Consider the following 17,716-nt stretch of genomic DNA (forward strand, 5'->3'; position numbering starts at 1 on the left):
ACGTGGGTTGGTTTTTATCTCTCTCTCATCTTTCTTGGATGCTAAAAATTACATGGCATTAGAGCCGTAATGTTGCTTTGAATCTGCAATGAAATGATCAAGGAGGAGTAGATGCAAAATCCTTGAGCTAAGAAGAATAGAGATGTAGAACGTTTAGGAGGGGGAATCTTGTTGACTTCTACATGAGAATTGAAGAGAGAAGTGTAAAAGTTTCTTTACAAATTAAATTAAGAACAAAAAAATAATTAAAATTCCTATAGTGAATATTTGAGCAAAAGTAAAGTCAATTATATTTAAAGTTGTACGAGGATAATATTTTGTAGAGTTTTCCACATGGTACATAATATATTTTGTGGCAATAACACACATACCCAAACCAATGACCACTGTGTAACAAAAGAAGAGGTAGAGACAACTCACATATCAAATCTTACCATTTGTATTTTGTGGATGGAGCATGTCTATGGGAAACAAAGCAAGAGATTGTCTGTCATAGTTAACTCTATATGTAGATGCAAAAAAGAGTAGAAAATACCAGTGGACAGAAGATATAGACAAATCATGACTTGATTTTTCCTTGGATGTTGAAATAACTGGGCAATTTTGCCAAGTATTTAAAAAGAACAGTGTTTTGTAGATGACAAAGGAAACAGAGAAAGGGACATCAAATATTAGGCTATATTTCTATTTGGAAATATCCTTTGACGTCACTGTTTGTAATTGAACCATCTGAGTTTCTTAGGAATGATAAGAGTGTTTGACCACATTATCAGATGGTCAACGACGTACTAGTGGCTCCATACACGCTGTGATCAACAAATTCAGGATACAAATTTCATGGTATTCTAGTAGTAATTCAGAGGTAGTAAGAATCTATTTCAGAAAGACAAGCCTGATGTTGCTTGTGAGTTGTGGTCAAAGAGGGGAACATCAACACTCTTAGCATTATATGTAATATCAGTGAAGAGGCAAAAGCTGTTTTGCAGGAAAGACAGAGAGATGAGCATGAGGTAGCTACCTTTTGTTCAAGATTTTTATGATATATGAAAAAGCTATTTATTTAATTTGGACAAACGTTTATTTCTTGCCCAAAACATAGAGAACTTTTTCCTTCGTCATCAACATTGGCAAAAGAGAATTTTTTATTTTCGAAAGTTGTTATATAGAAACCGTCCCGACAATGAAACAAAATGATTATTCCAATGAAACAAAGGACAGCATAAATGATGATTAAAACACTGATTCTGAATACTTTCTTTGAGTGGGTGAGTTTCCAAGATAGGGTAGACTCCAAAAAAGTTTAACTCAAATTGAAATGCTGTCCAAGTAATTTAGCAATTCAGGTGTTGACTCAAGATATGGAAATCCAAGAGTCCGGGAACTCACAAATTCAAAGAATTTGGGAGTTTGGGAATTTGAGGACTTTGCAAGCTTGGAAATTTAGAGAATTCTGGAATTGCACCCTTACAAGGGTGATGATTTTGGAACCGTGGAGGAGTGCAACTGCTTAAGGAAAAGTTTTCATTTTATGTTTTCTTGTCGTTACCATATATATTATACACTAATTTAAAGTCACGTTAGTATAAGTGATTGATAAAGAGATAGAGATAAGTTAATTAAATATTATAAATGAGGTAGTTAGAATGTATGAGTAACACCTAGCTGGGAAATTAAATAGAACTGAATTAACCTGATTGTATCAAATCTGTAATGATCCTAAATAGGAAATACAAGTGATATAAAGCAAAAATCTGTGCAACAATTTATAAAAACGAAATACTCATTAAACATTCACAGAAAAGCTGCAAATATGGAACTGCTGAGCCATTTTATTAATTTTCTGAAGGCCAAATACAATAGATGACAAGATAGTGCACCTGGGCTTGTCTCAATGGACAAGCATGACCAAACCCAGGTGAGAAAATGGCTGAACTGAAGGCTGTCCAGCTGCTGCACCAATCTGCACTGCGCTGCCCTAGAAAACTACCTTTCTGCTGAAGTTCGAATGGCTGGAAGGTGTACTTTTACTGCCCATAAAATTATGTGCTTTTAACCCCGGACTCCTTGGCCTAAACCCAAAAAAACCCACGAAGGATTTTGGCTGGTTTAAATTTTTGAAATTCGACCCCCTTGGAGCCCAACTTTCGCTGCAATTGCAAAACTCAGCCTGCTGGAAACTGCCTGTAAATCCTCTCGGAAATGCCCCCAAAGTGTTGGGCTGACCCTTGCTATCCAATACCTGACTTCCCTGACATCTTTGTTAGGCTAGAAACACTCCCGATGCTGAAGCTCCCTTTGTCACTGACAAGTGCTCCCTCTCTGACCTCTGCGCTGCTGCAACTATTCCATGCATCTCGCACCGTTGCACACCTCTCTGTGCCATCTTGCACTGGTGCAACACTCCTGTGCTTCTCGCACTACTGCCTCACGTTGTCTTGGGAATCCTGCACTGTAGCTCCCTCTGTCGCTCCATCCGCATCCATCTCTACTAACATTCGCCAGTACTGCTACTCCTCTTCGGGGCTCCCATAGCAAGGTCTAATCCAAGAGGCTAGGTACCTCGAGGATCTTGTGCCTCATAGCCTGTAGTTCGTCTGACTACAACTCGATGTCTCCCCACTTTTGCTCAAGTGGTGTACGTGCACTTGTGGCACAATCATTGTCTGTCTCCACTTCCTTCTCTACCCTGGCTGGCGCAGCCTTGGTCTCGGAGGCCTCTCCTGTTGGCATTATGGCACAAGTTTGGAGCTATGGCACAGGTGTTGTCCTTGATGGCAACTCTCTTTGGTGACAGATCTCAGTACATGCTCTCAGAATGAAGAAAAAGATATATACGCAGGTTCACCTAGACTAAGGCACGTATACACGCGGGTTAGACGTTACAAAGGCGCGTATGCGTATACATGCACTTTCACGCAAGGAAAAGCGCGTATATGTTGAAGAACTTACTTTTGGTCTGTGGTAGTTAGTCCTTGGTATTTGATCCCAAGTATTGGGTCCATGGTATCTCGTCAGAAGTGTTGATCCCAAGTATTGGGTCCATGGTATTGTTTTATTATGGTTTTGGACCGTGGTATTGAGAAAGGCCTAAGACTATAAAAGGGGAAGGAGATCATTTGGCAAAGGATCATCTGAATTAATTGAATATCTAATAAGTGCTAGATCTGAAATATTGGTGATTGGGGTTATGGTGCAGATCTGGATCTGAATGAAGGAGGAACCTTAGCGCAAAGAGAAGGATAAGTTCTATTGATGGGTCATAATCTTTAGGATTGAATGATAGTATATTTGTATGATTTTGATCTGTTATATGTGGCGCATGCTTGATCTATAAATCTGATAATCTGGGTTAATTAGTGTCTGAATATTTGAAAGAGTGAATTATCCTTTATAGATCTGTACGCAGGTTCAGTGAAGTGAAGACGCGTATACACGCTGGTTCATTGAATAAAAACAGCGTATACGCAGGTTGATCTAGACACAGAAGCGTATGCACGCAGGTTTCAGGTTATTGAAGTGGCGTATATCTTTTGAGTTGTGATCTAGCTGCTTCTGTTTATTGCTGCAGTGGTCTAGGTTCAGAATTTGGTGTGTGGTTATTGTTACTGTGTTTTGGGTACAGCTGTCAGAGAAGTATCTACTTGATTTAGTTCTAATTGGTGAAAAGGAGATTGTTTGATGAAGAAATTCTTGATGATTGATTGATGTTCATGGATCCAGTCTGAAAATTTATGAAACGTGGTCCCTGGAAGAAAGAGAAGGTTGTAGCCTTCTGTAGGCCAGCACCTACGTACTAGTATCTTGGCTAGTGCAAGAGCTAAGGGGGTTGTAGCTCCCTTCCAGGAGAAGCTGGAGAACGAGAGAGGGTTGTAGCTCTCTGCAGGTTGCAGCCTGCGTACTGGTAAAGGACTGCACCAGTACATTGTAAAAAGAAGTTTCTAATTGAAAGAAGATAGAGACAAATTGCAGCAGGTGGTTTTCACCCACATTGGGTTTCCACCTTATATCTTGTGTTCTTGTGTGTGTGATTGTCTTCAGATCTGTTTTACTGTTTCTGGTTACTGTTTATTTGATCCTAATACACAGATTAATGATCAACATCAGTAAGATAAATTAAATTATAAGTCTGCATTGCATATGCGGGTTTCCTTCTCTGTAGTTGCGTATATATGCGGTTTTATCTAACTGAAGTAGCGTATATGATCTGGGTTTGAAAAAGAAAATAAGTGACTTGATAATACTGATTCACCCCCCCTCTCAGTATTATTTCCAACATCTCCCTTGCTCTTCTTCCTTGACACTGGGTCGCATAATGACCCAGTTCTCCACAGTGGAAGCATTTGACCTTGGAGAGGTACTTCTTCTTCCATTTCTCCTGCTTTTCCTCAGATGCTAAGGCAACATCCACCTCCTCCTCCTTGATTCTGATCCCCTTGCCGCTGCTTCCCGCCTTGCTTTGGCTTCTGATCTCTTCTTGGCGAAGAGCCGCCCACATTTCCTCCTAATTTGGAAGGGTCGCCCTACCTAGTATGCTCTGGACAAACACCTCCTAGTCTTCAGAGACTGCGTTCAGAGCTGTTCTCACCATCAATTCTTGATCTGGCGTGGCCCCTATGGAAGTTAGCTAATCCCGGATCTCCTTGAATCGTCCGAGGAAGGTGTCGATCTGTTCTCCCTTCTGCATCTCGTATGACCGCAACTGATTTTCTAGTAACATCCTTCTTTGCACGGAAGTATGCTGGTACAATTTCTTTATGGCCTCCCACATCTCATTTGCTGTGTCCTTTTTGACAATATGTGGTACTACATGGTCCTTGACCCTGTCAAGAATGATGCTCTTAGCCCTCGCCATTGCCTCCTTGTACTTGTCGTTATCAGCTGGGTCAACTGGGATCGCTATCATTCTCAAGGCGAAGTGCTTGACACGATTCCTATCTAGAACAGATAAGATTTTGGCCTTCCAGACTATGAAGTTTGATGCTCCTTCTAGCCTGTCCTGGTGTCTTACCCCGTTCACTTCCATCTCGCTACTCCTCTACTTCCCTTCTGGAAGTTCTCGGTGTGACTCCCTCTGAGCCTCGATTTCCCTCCTAGAAACCCGTTTGCCAATGTCGAGATGTCCCCACTCCGATCCTCACTGATCCGAATTTCTTGGCTAGAAATCCTTGGTAGCAACTCCCTCCTCCTTGGTCTTGCCCTGTTAGGTACTGTTCTGACTACAGTACCCCACCAACTTCACTCTGCAACTTACCCATAGCTTCCTAAGCCCCAACAAACTAAAGGTTAGAGCTTCTATGCTCTGTGCAATCCCAACACCAGCAAAATTCGCACCTCCTGGCCACGGGCGTCAATCCTTCCTGACTGAGAAAGATGACCGGGCACTACGTAGGTCGAGTCTGCTCCCCTCTGCCACTGCGCTGATCCTCTTCCCGGCTCAAACTTGATGACGCAGGCACTGCATCACCCCTTCCTTGCTGCTTCTCTGCTAGGAACAACCTCTGTCACTTGGGACAACTTTTTCCTGCTGCTGCTGCTCTGCTCGACTGATGTCCTCAGTTCTCCTGTGATCTGCAACCACACTCTAATACCATGTTGGAATTTCTAAGTCTAACCCGTTAGAAACCGTTCATGTACTTTACTGATTTATTTCTACCTACTTGTTCTGTTAATTAACAAGTTATTTACCATGTAAATACTGGAAATAAATACAAGTACATGCTCAACAAATTACAGATCATCAATTGAAGGAAACAAAACAAGCACACAAGTGACAACATTGTTTTTGGATCAATGTCCCTGAAAAAACCCAATGCGGGAAAACCGGTGCAGCTACCTGAGGGTTTTATTATTATGCAGTTTCTGAATACAATCTGGGTGCCAAAACCGGCTCACCCAATAGAGAATAATCTCGACAGTAGTACCTCTCTACTCGGAAGCAGATATTTTGGCTGAAACCCCGGATGAACACTCTGACAACTCCTAGCTCCAATCTGCCCCACGAAAACCCCAGCGTCTGCCTCTAGGGACTGCATCAGCCCTTCCTGGCCCTGCGTCAGCCCAATAACCCCTGCGTCAACCTCTGGAGGCACTACATCAGCCTCTAGAGCCTCTGCGTCACCCACGCTAGCTCTCTGAGGCACTGTGCAGCTCCTGGCTGCCTTTGCGTGGGTCCTAGCTGGCTCTGCGTGGCCTCTAGCTGGCTCTGCGTCCCTCTCCCGGCTTCTGCGCTGATCCTCCCGGTACTGTCTCTATGCCTGTCTGCTTCTGTATTCACTGCCTCTCGCTACTGATCATTGATTCTATCTCTTTGAGTAAATTGCGCTCTAGAGAATAGAATAACTGATCACTCTGGTGTATTCTCCAAGTGACCCTCAATCCTCCTTATATACTTTTCTTGTTGATGAATCAACAGTTGAGATTAAGTCCCTAATCAACGGCTAAGATTATCTCTGGCTTGATCCATGACTTTTGGACCCTTCTAACACAGTTTTATATTAATACACATTAATATTTTATTTTCCCTAAGTCTAAACTTAGGGACTCCATTAAAAATATTAATTATTTTAATATCTCCCAAACTGTTTAGAATCTGTCCAAACTGTTTTTGGGTATTGGAGATCTCATGTGCCTTAGCCTCTCCACCAATTTTCACGGCTAGAGAACATCCGATGCTACCCCAAATAAACATAACATGTGGAATGTATTTTTGGCATTTTCAGGTGGTCAAGTGGACCAAATTTGGGTGACACATGTCACCACTCAGAAGGCACCACATGTCGATAGTGATGCAAACATGACGTCATCCCGGAATGACAACCCTAGAAGGATTAAAAAAATGCACATGCGAGGTCTCTCTTGGCTGACTAGGCTCCAAGACAAGGTGCCAAAAATTGTAAGAGGACAGTCATCCTGGTCAGTACGTGATTGGTCCAAGAACGTAGGAGTGGTCCCACAGAGGCACATCATCCCGGTCCTGGGACCGTTGAAGGTTTCAAAGGTAGCGCAAGCGGAGACATCCGGGATGACTAGGATTTGGGAAACAATGGTAGTCATAATTGGAGCCGCATAACCAATAATAAAATGCCTGAGACATGTCATCCCGGAGGCGCCGCCCAAGAAGGTAACGTAAAGAGCGCAATACGGGTACCTCCAGGTTGACTTAGCACTGGAAAAATGTGGCATGAGAAGGTGGAGCCAACGACCAATGAAAATGGTGCAAGAAGAGAGCGGTAGACCCACATGACATGTAATCTCGGAAGGGCGACTTCGGAGGTATTTCTAAAGTCGCGTTGGGAAATAAAGGTCGAGGGCTAAAGCTGGCATCAATACTTGTTTGCTTGCGACATTGTGACCAAAGGCGCAAAGCTGTTTGAAGTGTTAAATAAAGCCCTCAGGGCTAAAGAGCAATGGGCCCAAAAAAGTTAGATGTGGCAGTTTACAAGTGCTTTGGCCTCTTTTGAATGTTTAGCATGAAATGGTCAGCAGCGCAAACTTTGCCATATTTGGGTCTTTAATCCACCAAACTAGAAATGCTAAAAGTGATATATGGAAGGCATGGATGAGTTGGCAACAAATATAGTGGCATGGACAAATTTGAAGAAGTTAGCATGTTAGCTAAATTTGGCGAAGCGATAAATTTAGAAAAGCTCTATTAAAGCCTGATAAAAATTCCATAATAGCAAATTGAGCGGTTTAAAGTTTAAACTCAAAATTTCTTGCAGAGACAGGTAAGTAGTGATTGAAGACTTGAAGAGTACATTCAAAAAACATTTTGGAAGTAGGACAAAGGTAAAAATAAAGATTCATGCATGCATAAAATTACAAGATGACTAAAGTTAAATGACTAAAAATATGAGTCCAAAATTCTTTATAAGTAGAAACGATTAAGCAAGATTGTGAGGTGTGTTAGCTGTGTTGGTAAATACTGGTGGATTGAGCACTAGCAGTAATCAAAGATTGTTTAAGGTGTTTTGTGGTGAGTGTTTGAAGTGAAAAATTTATTTGTTTATGTAAGGAAGTGGCCTTCATGATTTGAGTTTGAAAATGGTATGAAAGATGAATCATTGAGGTCAGGCAAGTGGTAGCTTGCAGATCAGGGGTTGTAGGTCCTTCCAATGTTATAAGGACTGTACCAGACCGACCGGTTTAGACCGGTTCGACTGTTTTGAGGAAAACACTTGTTCGAATTGATGACTTGAATTGTTTTTATCCGGTTTGGTATGGTAAAATGATGTAGAACGTGGCTAGTGGGGCCTGATTTACTTTTTTTCTTTTAATGCTTGTCTTAGTTGGGCACTAGCCCAGAATGAGTGTCTAATATTCAAGCATATGGCCTTACTATTGCTATGCATTTCATGGTAAATGACTTAGGATGTTTGAGAGTGGTTTTGACCTCATTGGATTTCATACGGAGAAAGTAGAATTTTAGATCTCACTCAAAATCTAGTAGACTTAACAGTTTTCTAGGAGTTTAGGATTGGGGGGATTACAACACTACATTGGATTTTCTGATGTACGAGGGTATGGAACTAGTATTTAATCAAGAGCACCAAGCCCTCTATGTACCTTGATGTTAGTGGCATTGGTTGCCGAACTCTTCTATCATGAGCATACTAAAAAAATACCCATCACTCAAACAAAATTTTGACTTGACATGCTATGATTTTTCTATCTTATTTTAATGCTTAGAGGGTGATATTGATGACGAAGATCCCAATATAGCAAATGATTTTGATGATATGTAGGTATTTGTTGTATCATACTTTTTTTTTAGGATGCGAGAGGCCATGTGGAGCTTGTTTGTTGATGTATTTTCGATTTAGTTATGGATTTCACTTGGTGCTATTTTGGTTATGTGCACCCTTACATGCTATATAAAGTGACATTTTTCTTATTTGTGTATAAATGGTTTGGATTCATATGGATGCACATGAATATATATGTTTTTGTTTAAATTTTGAACATTTTATGTGTTTATGGTTGATTGGTTTTTTGGTATGTTTTTTTACCGGTTTCCGTATGGTTCTGACTAGTTCCCTGTCTGGGGGGTCTACCAGTTCAATGATCGGTCCAGTTCTGATAACTATGGCTCCTTCTTGTAGTCGCTAGTAAAAGTTAGGGTTTCGAGCTTCTTTTAGTGGTAGTTAATAAACTAGGGGTTGTAGCTCCTTTTAATTATAGCTGATAAATCAGGGAGTAGTAGCTTCCTTCTAGTTGTATCTAGAGAATTTTGTAACAATAAGTAGAAGCTTGCCATTGTGAAGTAAATTGAAGAAAAGTTTGAAGAGTCCATGTGTGATATTTTGTGCTTCTTATATTCATTCTTTTGATGTTGATATGAATTGTTGTTGAAGTAGTCATTGGTGTCCTAGTATCTTTTACAAGTGAAAGAAAGTTTTTAAAATTCCTACAATACTAATTCACCACCCCTCAGTATTGTCCTGGTTTCTAACATTTCTTTTATTCCAATACATTTTGGCTTGATCCTCGTCTTCTTTTAGAAGTTTCACCCTCAGTTTAATTAATACCCATTAATTATTTTAATTTCCTATGTTTAGACTTAGGCATCCATTAAAAATAATTAATTATTTTAATAAAACCTTCTTCAGGTGGAATTTCCAAAAACGATTTCTGGTTATTATGGAATGTATGTGTCTTAGCCTCCTTGCAAATTTTGAATCTTAAGTTACATCCGATGCTACCAGAAATCAACACTCCCTCTTAGCGAGGAATGTGCTCTAGTAATGCAACCTGCTGAAGTATCACCCTGACTCTGCAACATCTCCCTCTACGCTATTGATGTCTGACATCACTGCCCACCCACCAACCACTGTGCAAATGCTGCATCTGTGTTGTTGCTGACCTTGCCACTGTCAACTCCGCATCTGCACTACAACCCTCTCCAACTGCTTCTGCTGCAACAACAACGGAAAGACATCCAAAATACTAAACCAAAGATGTTCAGCGTGATGCATCTGCTGCTGGAGTTCTGACTACTGCTAGTCTCGGCGTTGTCACTGAAACCACTGCACTGCTGCTGACTTTGCTCTGTGCCAACTGCACTACTGTGAATACTAGCTCTACATTGCTTAGATTCTGGCGCTCCTAGCCACTGCAACTGTCACTCCAACACTCCTCTGCACCAACTGACCCTGGTCCATCCTACCACTGATATGGGCTCTTGTAGTAAGGTATTGATCCAAGAGGTGGACTCCTCAAGGATCCTGCCCATCCGCAGTTCTTTCGAACTACAGTACTAGATCACCCCACCTCTCCTCTAGAGGTATCTAGGCAATCATGGCAAACTCCTGCTTGATCTTTGCAGTTGTAGCCTGCGGATCATGTTTCTCGTCCTTGTCCTTCTTCTTGAGAGGACACTGTGTAGCGTAGTGACCAAATTCACCACATCGAAAACATTTGATCTTTGAGACATCTTTCTTCTTCTTCCGCTGCTCCTGCTGCCCCTTTGATGCAAGGGTTGCATTCTCTTCCTCCTCCTTGGGCTTTGTCCCACTGTTGTTGTTGCCATCAAGTTTGCACTTGACTAAGTCTTGCCTCATCTCTTCCTGCTGAAGAGCGCCCACATTCCCTCCCAATCTGACAATCTCTCTTTGCTTAGGATAGTCTAGACAAACACTTGCCATTCTTCTGAAACTGAATTCGGGGCCAACCTCACCATCTCTGTAGGCTGAGGTGTTGATCCTACAACTACCAACTGATCTCGGACTTCCTGAATCTTTGATAGGAATGGATCAATGCGTTCCCCTTTCTCCATCTTTGCTGATCTCAGCTTCTCCTCCAAGTACATCTTTCGCTGCTCTGAAGATCCTTGATATAGCATAGCCAAGGTATCCCACACCTCTTTGGCTGTCCCTTTGCCAACAATGTGACATACAATGTATTCCCTCACTCCATCGAGGATCAACTGCTTGGCCTTCGCCATCTCAAATTTGTACTTCTTGAGTGGATTTGCATCAACGGGGACAACTACCACACTATCAACATACATCTTGAGATCGTGCTCATCCAAAAGGCATGAGATCCTAGCCTTCCAGATCACATAGTTGGATGTTCCATCCAACCGATCTTGATCTCTCAACCTGTTAGCTGCCATCTCTGCCAACAAAATGTCGAACTGCCTCCTCTCTCCTCTGCGTTGCAGCTATGATGCCCTACGCACTCCCGATTGGAGTTAGTAGATCTGCTCCTCTCTACTATTGCTCAGCAAATGAGAAATCGAATTCCCTGGCTAGGAATTCTCTGAGGAAGAAATTCCCTCAAATAGTGTCTCCCTCCTTTTGATGTTTTTTTGCTGCAACAACTGCTATAGAAAACTGTGTCCCACTTGAAGACTACTTTGCGCTTGATCTGCTGCTGCGCTTCTCCCTTTGCCACTAACAAATCTTGATCTGGAAATCTTACCTGTCTATCAACTCACAGAGAGAGAGATTTTCCTCGAGAATCTTGCCCTCCTGGCCTGGACTGCGTAATCCCTTTAGGGATTCAATTTGTTGGCTACGCAACACTTCTATCTCCCTCCTCTTCAACACTCGGCTTTTTCGTTTTGCTCTGTTACTTCACTTGTGCTGCTCTGATACCATGTGAAAATCTGGTGACCCAAATTTCTATTGCAACAACTGATTAAGTTTCTTCTATTTATTAAATAACTGAACAAATTATTTACTGTGTTCCACGATGAATATTGAAACCAATACACTGCAACCTTTACTCATTAAATTATATGCAGAAACAAGAATTGAGCAAGAAGAAATACACAACACACAATGGACACCGTTGTTTTTGGACAAATGTCCCCGGAAAAACCCAATGCGGGAAAACCAGTGCAGCAGCTGAGGGTTTATATTATTAAGCAGTAATTCTCTGAATACAATTCTTCGTATGCCCAACTGCAATCCTCTACAGATATCTAAATGGGCAAAAAGGTAGTTAGATGATCTCACCCTGTCATTGGAAGATTCGGCTCTGATCTGCAGGAGATGAGCCTTTGTGCTGCCTCTGCATAGTACTATGTCACACCCATGCAGTCACTGCGTCACTGTTGTTTGGACTGCGCTGCACCTCCTCTTGATCCTTTGTTGGCTGGAAACTTTGGCACTCTGACCTCTCGGTCTCACACCTCAACTCCGACACTTGATCCCGACTGTTCCTCAGCAGAATTTTGGACTCCCTCTGAAGTTCTGTGTTGCCACAACGTAGCTCTGCGTGGCCCTGCATCAGCCTGTCTGGATGTCTTTCTGCCCTCTCTGCCTTGTACTCTTTGGATCAGGAAAACTTCCTTCGGAAACTATCCTTGCCCCTCATTGCAAGAAATCACCTCGATCACTTCTCTAACCACTGCTGCGATGCTCTCTTCAGAAATCAATCTCTTGATATTTCACTTGACGTGTTTTTCAAATGCTCATCAATTCTCTTCTTATAATCTTCTCTTTGAGTAACCAACGGCCCAGATTAGATTGTAATCAATGGCTCAAATTATTTTGGCTTGATCCTCATCTTCTTTTAGAAGTTTCACCCTCAGTTTAATTAATACCCTTTAATTATTTTAATTTCCTAAGTTTAGACTTAGGCATCCATTAAAAATAATTAATTATTTTAATAAAACCTTCTCTGGGTGGAATTTCCCAAAACGATTTCTTGGTATTCTGGAATACATGTGTCCTAGCCTCCCTGCAAATTTTGAGTCTTAGAGCACATCCGATGTTACTAGAAATCAATAGGGTTTTCGTCCTGTTGTCGCGCAAAGTGTCTAGGCAGCGCGACAACGCTCAGAGTAAGGGCTGTCACTCTTGATCCTTACTTACTCACTCCGTTTAGACTCTCTCTTAGGCAAGTCAAGGGGGGTAGTCCCTAGGTAAATGGATGAAGATAGCTTGTGAAAAAAAGACTCTAGGAGATTTTAATGATGGACAACTTGATGAATCTAAATGATTAAATCAGATTGATAGATTAAACGCCAATGTAAACAAGACACGACCACAAGATAGAAACAATTATAGACCAGTGCCTTCGATATTTGAATTAACAAGTTATCCAGAACGATGAAAAGCGACAATCATAAATAATCCATATGCAAGAAATTCTAGATTTAAAATTATTTTCGCTCACTGCCCAAATCTAGATTTAATAAATTTTCTTCAACAGCCAAATATGATTAAAAATGTTTATCGCACCTTGACCATAGGAAAATCATAAAAATTGCATTTAATGACCAAATGACACTAAGGAACTTTAGGTTAAATTTTTTTAATTATTCCTTAGGAATTTAATTTAATCGAAGGGTTAAAAAATCAAAATTTTTAATGGGCCATAGGCCACATTAAAAATTCTAGAGTTTAAGCGAAAAAAAAACCTGAATTTTATTTTAAATCCTTAGTCACCAAATTTAGATTTATGATTTAAAGTTTTTTAATTTTATATTTTTTAAATGTTTTTGGATTTTAAATATTTTAGATGTTTTTAGACTTTTGAAATTTTATATTTTTTAGATTTAAAATTTTTTAATGTTTAGGATTTTTAGAATTTTTTAGATTTTTTATGATTTTCTAAATGTTTTAAATTTCTTAATGTTTTTTTTTTGAATGAAAATAAAAAATTTAGAAAAATAAAAAGTGAAAAAAGAAAAAAAATTTAAGAATAAAAATCAAAACCAAATCGAATTCCAAAATATGTTAAACTAACCCTAGTGCATACATAACAAATCAAACAAACCGAACTAACCTAATGCACACATAAAGTTAAAAAATAAAATCGAATGTTTTGAGTTTTGATGTGTGCAGGTGAGCCCGACGGTGGAGTGGAGGTCAACGTAATGGAGGAAGGAGCGTTGAAGGCAGCAGAATGCACAACGATAAGAGAGAGCGCAACAATGAGGAGAAGGGATCCAGGTTTGAAACTTGATGGATAGCGTGGAGAGACAGCTTGAGAGCAGGCAACAAAGAGGGGATCGAAAGGCGGAAGGAGCAGAAGGCGCAAGAGGGAGCCATGGGAGGTGATCTACGAGTTAGAAGGAAGGACGCAGGGTAAAGCAGCAAATAAATACTGCGTTTGAGGGTTTGTTGAGGGCTGAGGAGATCAATGAGCAGGGACAGAGGAACAAATGCATACGCAGATGAAGAGAGGGATCCGTAGGTGGGGTTTTTCTATTGTAGGTTAGGGTTTGGACGGAGGGGCAAATAGAGTCTTTTGAAAGCAGTGAGGGGTTGAGACGTAGGGAAACACTGTGGCTGCGGAGATAGAAAAGTGCGGGTTTCCTTGTGGATAGGCAGCGTGGAGTTGAATAGAGACAAAGGAGGGTAAGGGATCAAAAGCAGAGGGTATGGCAGATTCAGATTTGTGAAGAAGCAACTTGCGAGGGTTTAAAAAAAAACGTTTTTTTTGCAGGAAGAGGCCACACTAGAAATGACCGCGGGAATGCTGCAACGTAAAGGTTTTAAAAAAAATCGAAATTGCACAGTAAACCCCAGAAAAACCCGTCAGCAAAACAAAGAACAAATCAGCGTAATGGTGGTTCGGAAACCCCTTAAAAATAATTTTCAGGAATCTTAATTAAAATTTTAAATCCTCCTGTTTTAGATTGCCTAATGAAACCCTCACTAAATTTTCCAGATCTGGAAATAAATAAATTCCCTGCAAAAAACGATGCTGATGGACCTCCCGAGATCCAAATCTTACCCTCCAGGGCCTAGATCTGGACTCTGCACAGCTTTCAGCTTCAGATCTGTAGCTATAGGAAAACACCCAAACGATATATACAATGACCCAAAAAACACCCAAGCCAGAAAACTAAAATTTTACAGATCTATGTACATAAATGGCAGATCTATCAGATCTAGGGAGTGTGAGTCTGACTCCGTTCCCAGATCTGCTGATCTGAGGCTCTCAACAGCCAGATCTAATGATTTAGCAAAAGAAATTAAGTTTTTTTAATTTTTAAAAGAGGTACTGAGCTCAAAACCCTCATGCATCACCCATAAAAATATCTTATGATAAGCTCGGGATCAAATTCAAACTGGGTTCTTCAGAAAACATGGATCGGGAGTTGGCTGGCTTAGTCGAGAACTTCCCCAAATGCCCGATGATCTAATAATCAATGATTTTCCTGCAAAACTCAATTCAGCTGTCAACATAGAGCGAGAAAACAATAATAAAGTTAAGATCTATAGAGATACCTGCTATTATATTCAAAACTTAAATTATCATTTAAACCCCAGCGATTGAGCAAGATACCTGTACTCAAATCGCTCTTCAGAAGCTATTATTAATGGCAAAAAAGAAATTATGCATGAAAATAATACATCTTACAGCATTTCCATGAAGAGTAACACTAGCAGAAATTAACCCCAAAGTCTTTCTTTATTGCTCATAAAAAGATCACAAGAGAGCTTTTTGCTTAGTACACGATCAAAAGATCGGATGATCTTGACTGACAAATGACCTCCTATTTAAAGATAAATCCTCCAACAGCTAGTTCGAGTGATCCTTGTCAAAGTGATCTTTATCGTTGATGAGGATCAAAATTTCTTTTAATCTCATTCGTCGAAATTTTAAATATTGAGGAAATTTCGAATTTTTCAATTAAATGCATTTTAATAAATTCAAAAATTAAAATTTTGCATTTATTTCCTCAAAATTTTTCCTTTGACTTAACCCTAGGGACCCAAGGCATAAAATTTAGCAAAATAATCAATTAACCTTAGTCCCTGGACCTGTTAAGATTTAATTTTTTAAAGGATCCACGAATTTTATCTCTGGAAAATTTAAATTTACCTAGGACCTAGGACCTGTAAGGGGATAAATTATTTTTCGAACCCTCAAGACACTTTACATCATGATTTTTACATTTTTTACATCTCAAGGGGGAAATCCCATTTGCAAAAGTCCCTCACAGACTACCTAGCTCTACGACACAAATATAATCTAGCAGATCAAGCAATTTGTAATAAAATAACCTAACCAAATAGTTAGGATTATTCCCAAATCACTTTTACATAGATTCAATCTATAACACTAGGACTTGCCTAAGATCCTGGTGACAAAATTCATTCCGGCTTTGGGTTAAGGCTGAAGGAAAACTCTGCCGACCATCCGAGAATGGATCAGTGAGACAAAAAACCTCCCGGAATGTAGATCGTTACCAAAAAGTAGGTTTACCTAGGTGATTACATACACGACATGGATCTGCTGAGATTATTTACATTATACACATGCAGACTGGGTTTACATTCTAACATGACAATCAGGCTGATGATGGTAGCTGGACGGCAGGAACACATCGATCAGGCACCATCCCTTTTGCAAAAAAAGGGGGTGTATTGCTATGGGTCGTTGACACGTAGTGGTCGACACATCTTAGAGCTCTTTGAAGTTGAGAACCACGTTCCCCAAACTTCTCCAATAGAAATGCTACAAATTCCCAATATGTCCCAATGACTTGCTCGCCCTCCTTTTAAATATTGGATGAATCTCTCTCTAGTGTCCTAGAAACACTTTTATTTTATTATTTTATTTCCACTCTAGAAGCTTCTCCTTTACATTTTATTTAAGCGATTTTTTACTTCATTTTATTTAACTGACTTTTTACTTTATTTTATTTAAGTCAACTTTAATCCCGGAAAATGGTAAATTTCCCTCTACAGTCTCTCCGACCACTGGAGGTCACTTTTCATTATCCCATCCTGTAGATGTTTTCTTTCCGGTTCCAATGAGCTATTACAATAAGGTGTTTTTCCAAATAATCCTTTCCATATGACACCTTTAGCGTATTTAATTAAAATACGCTGATAATATCCTTGTTTTATGAGAATCGTTGGAATGCAATGGAACCAAGAACGAGCTATGCGAAACTGACCCTGATGATGATTTACAGTGAGTGAACCCCATTGAACCCCAAAAAACCCCTCCAAAATTCTCTAGGCCCACTGATGATGTAATCTCTCTCCTGTGACTTGATTGATACCAACTCTGGAAATCCACTCTAACTGCATCATAAGGGAAACCAGAAAATGGGAACATTATAGCGGTTGACTATGGTTGACTGCAACCAAAAATTGTGGTCGAAACTTCCTCTTCTGTTGTCAAACTTTCCTATTTCTTTGTGGTCAAGTTCAGTCAAAATCTTGGTCGAACACAACAGATTCTCGGTCAAAATAGAGTAGGTCAAACTCGGTCAAATGGCAGCTTCTTTATTTTAATCAAACTTCAAATTTCTTTCTCTTTCCTTCACACGTGTGGATGAAAACAAAAGAGAGAATGATGATGTCTGAATTGGTCAAATGGGAGGAGTCTAATGTGTATTTATATTAGTCAAATGGGGTGGACTTTGATCAAGGGTCACACCCATTCATTTGTGGGGACGACTTGATAGTTGGGGCCTACATTAAGTCCAAAAATAATAATTTTGTTTCATATTTTTCCTTGGTCGACTTGGGAGGCCTCTTTTTTGGCATGCGGGAATACCTCCGGTTGCTACAAAAAATCAACAATGCTTCCATTAGGTCTATTTTGTTGCTATTACTACTACTGACGTTGCGAAGGAGTATGATTCCTCAAACTCTGAGCATGATGATGTTAATGTAGCTCTTGTTGATGATCCCATGCTAGTATCGGTGATGAGTTTGATCATGATGAGGAGTGATCAAGTTGATCACTGATATGGAGACTTGTCGTAGTCCAATGGCCTCATAGCTTGTAGCATTGT

The 17,716-nt window shown here is 40.2% G+C and overlaps 1 protein-coding gene across 1 annotated transcript in view; it reads left to right on the top strand.

Moving 5' to 3' along the window:
* The window catches only part of LOC149151459 (gamma-tubulin complex component 4-like), a gene marked incomplete at its 5' end in the record, with an annotated part of 418,255 nt that overhangs the window by 178,711 nt on the left and 221,828 nt on the right, over positions 1 to 17,716 (top strand). The gene's annotated exons all lie outside the window — the stretch shown is intronic.

Source organism: Pinus tabuliformis, chromosome 9 (assembly GCF_031772625.1).
Source record: "Pinus tabuliformis cultivar Carrire ecotype Pingquan chromosome 9, CPIR1, whole genome shotgun sequence".
Taxonomy (NCBI): domain Eukaryota; kingdom Viridiplantae; phylum Streptophyta; class Pinopsida; order Pinales; family Pinaceae; genus Pinus; species Pinus tabuliformis.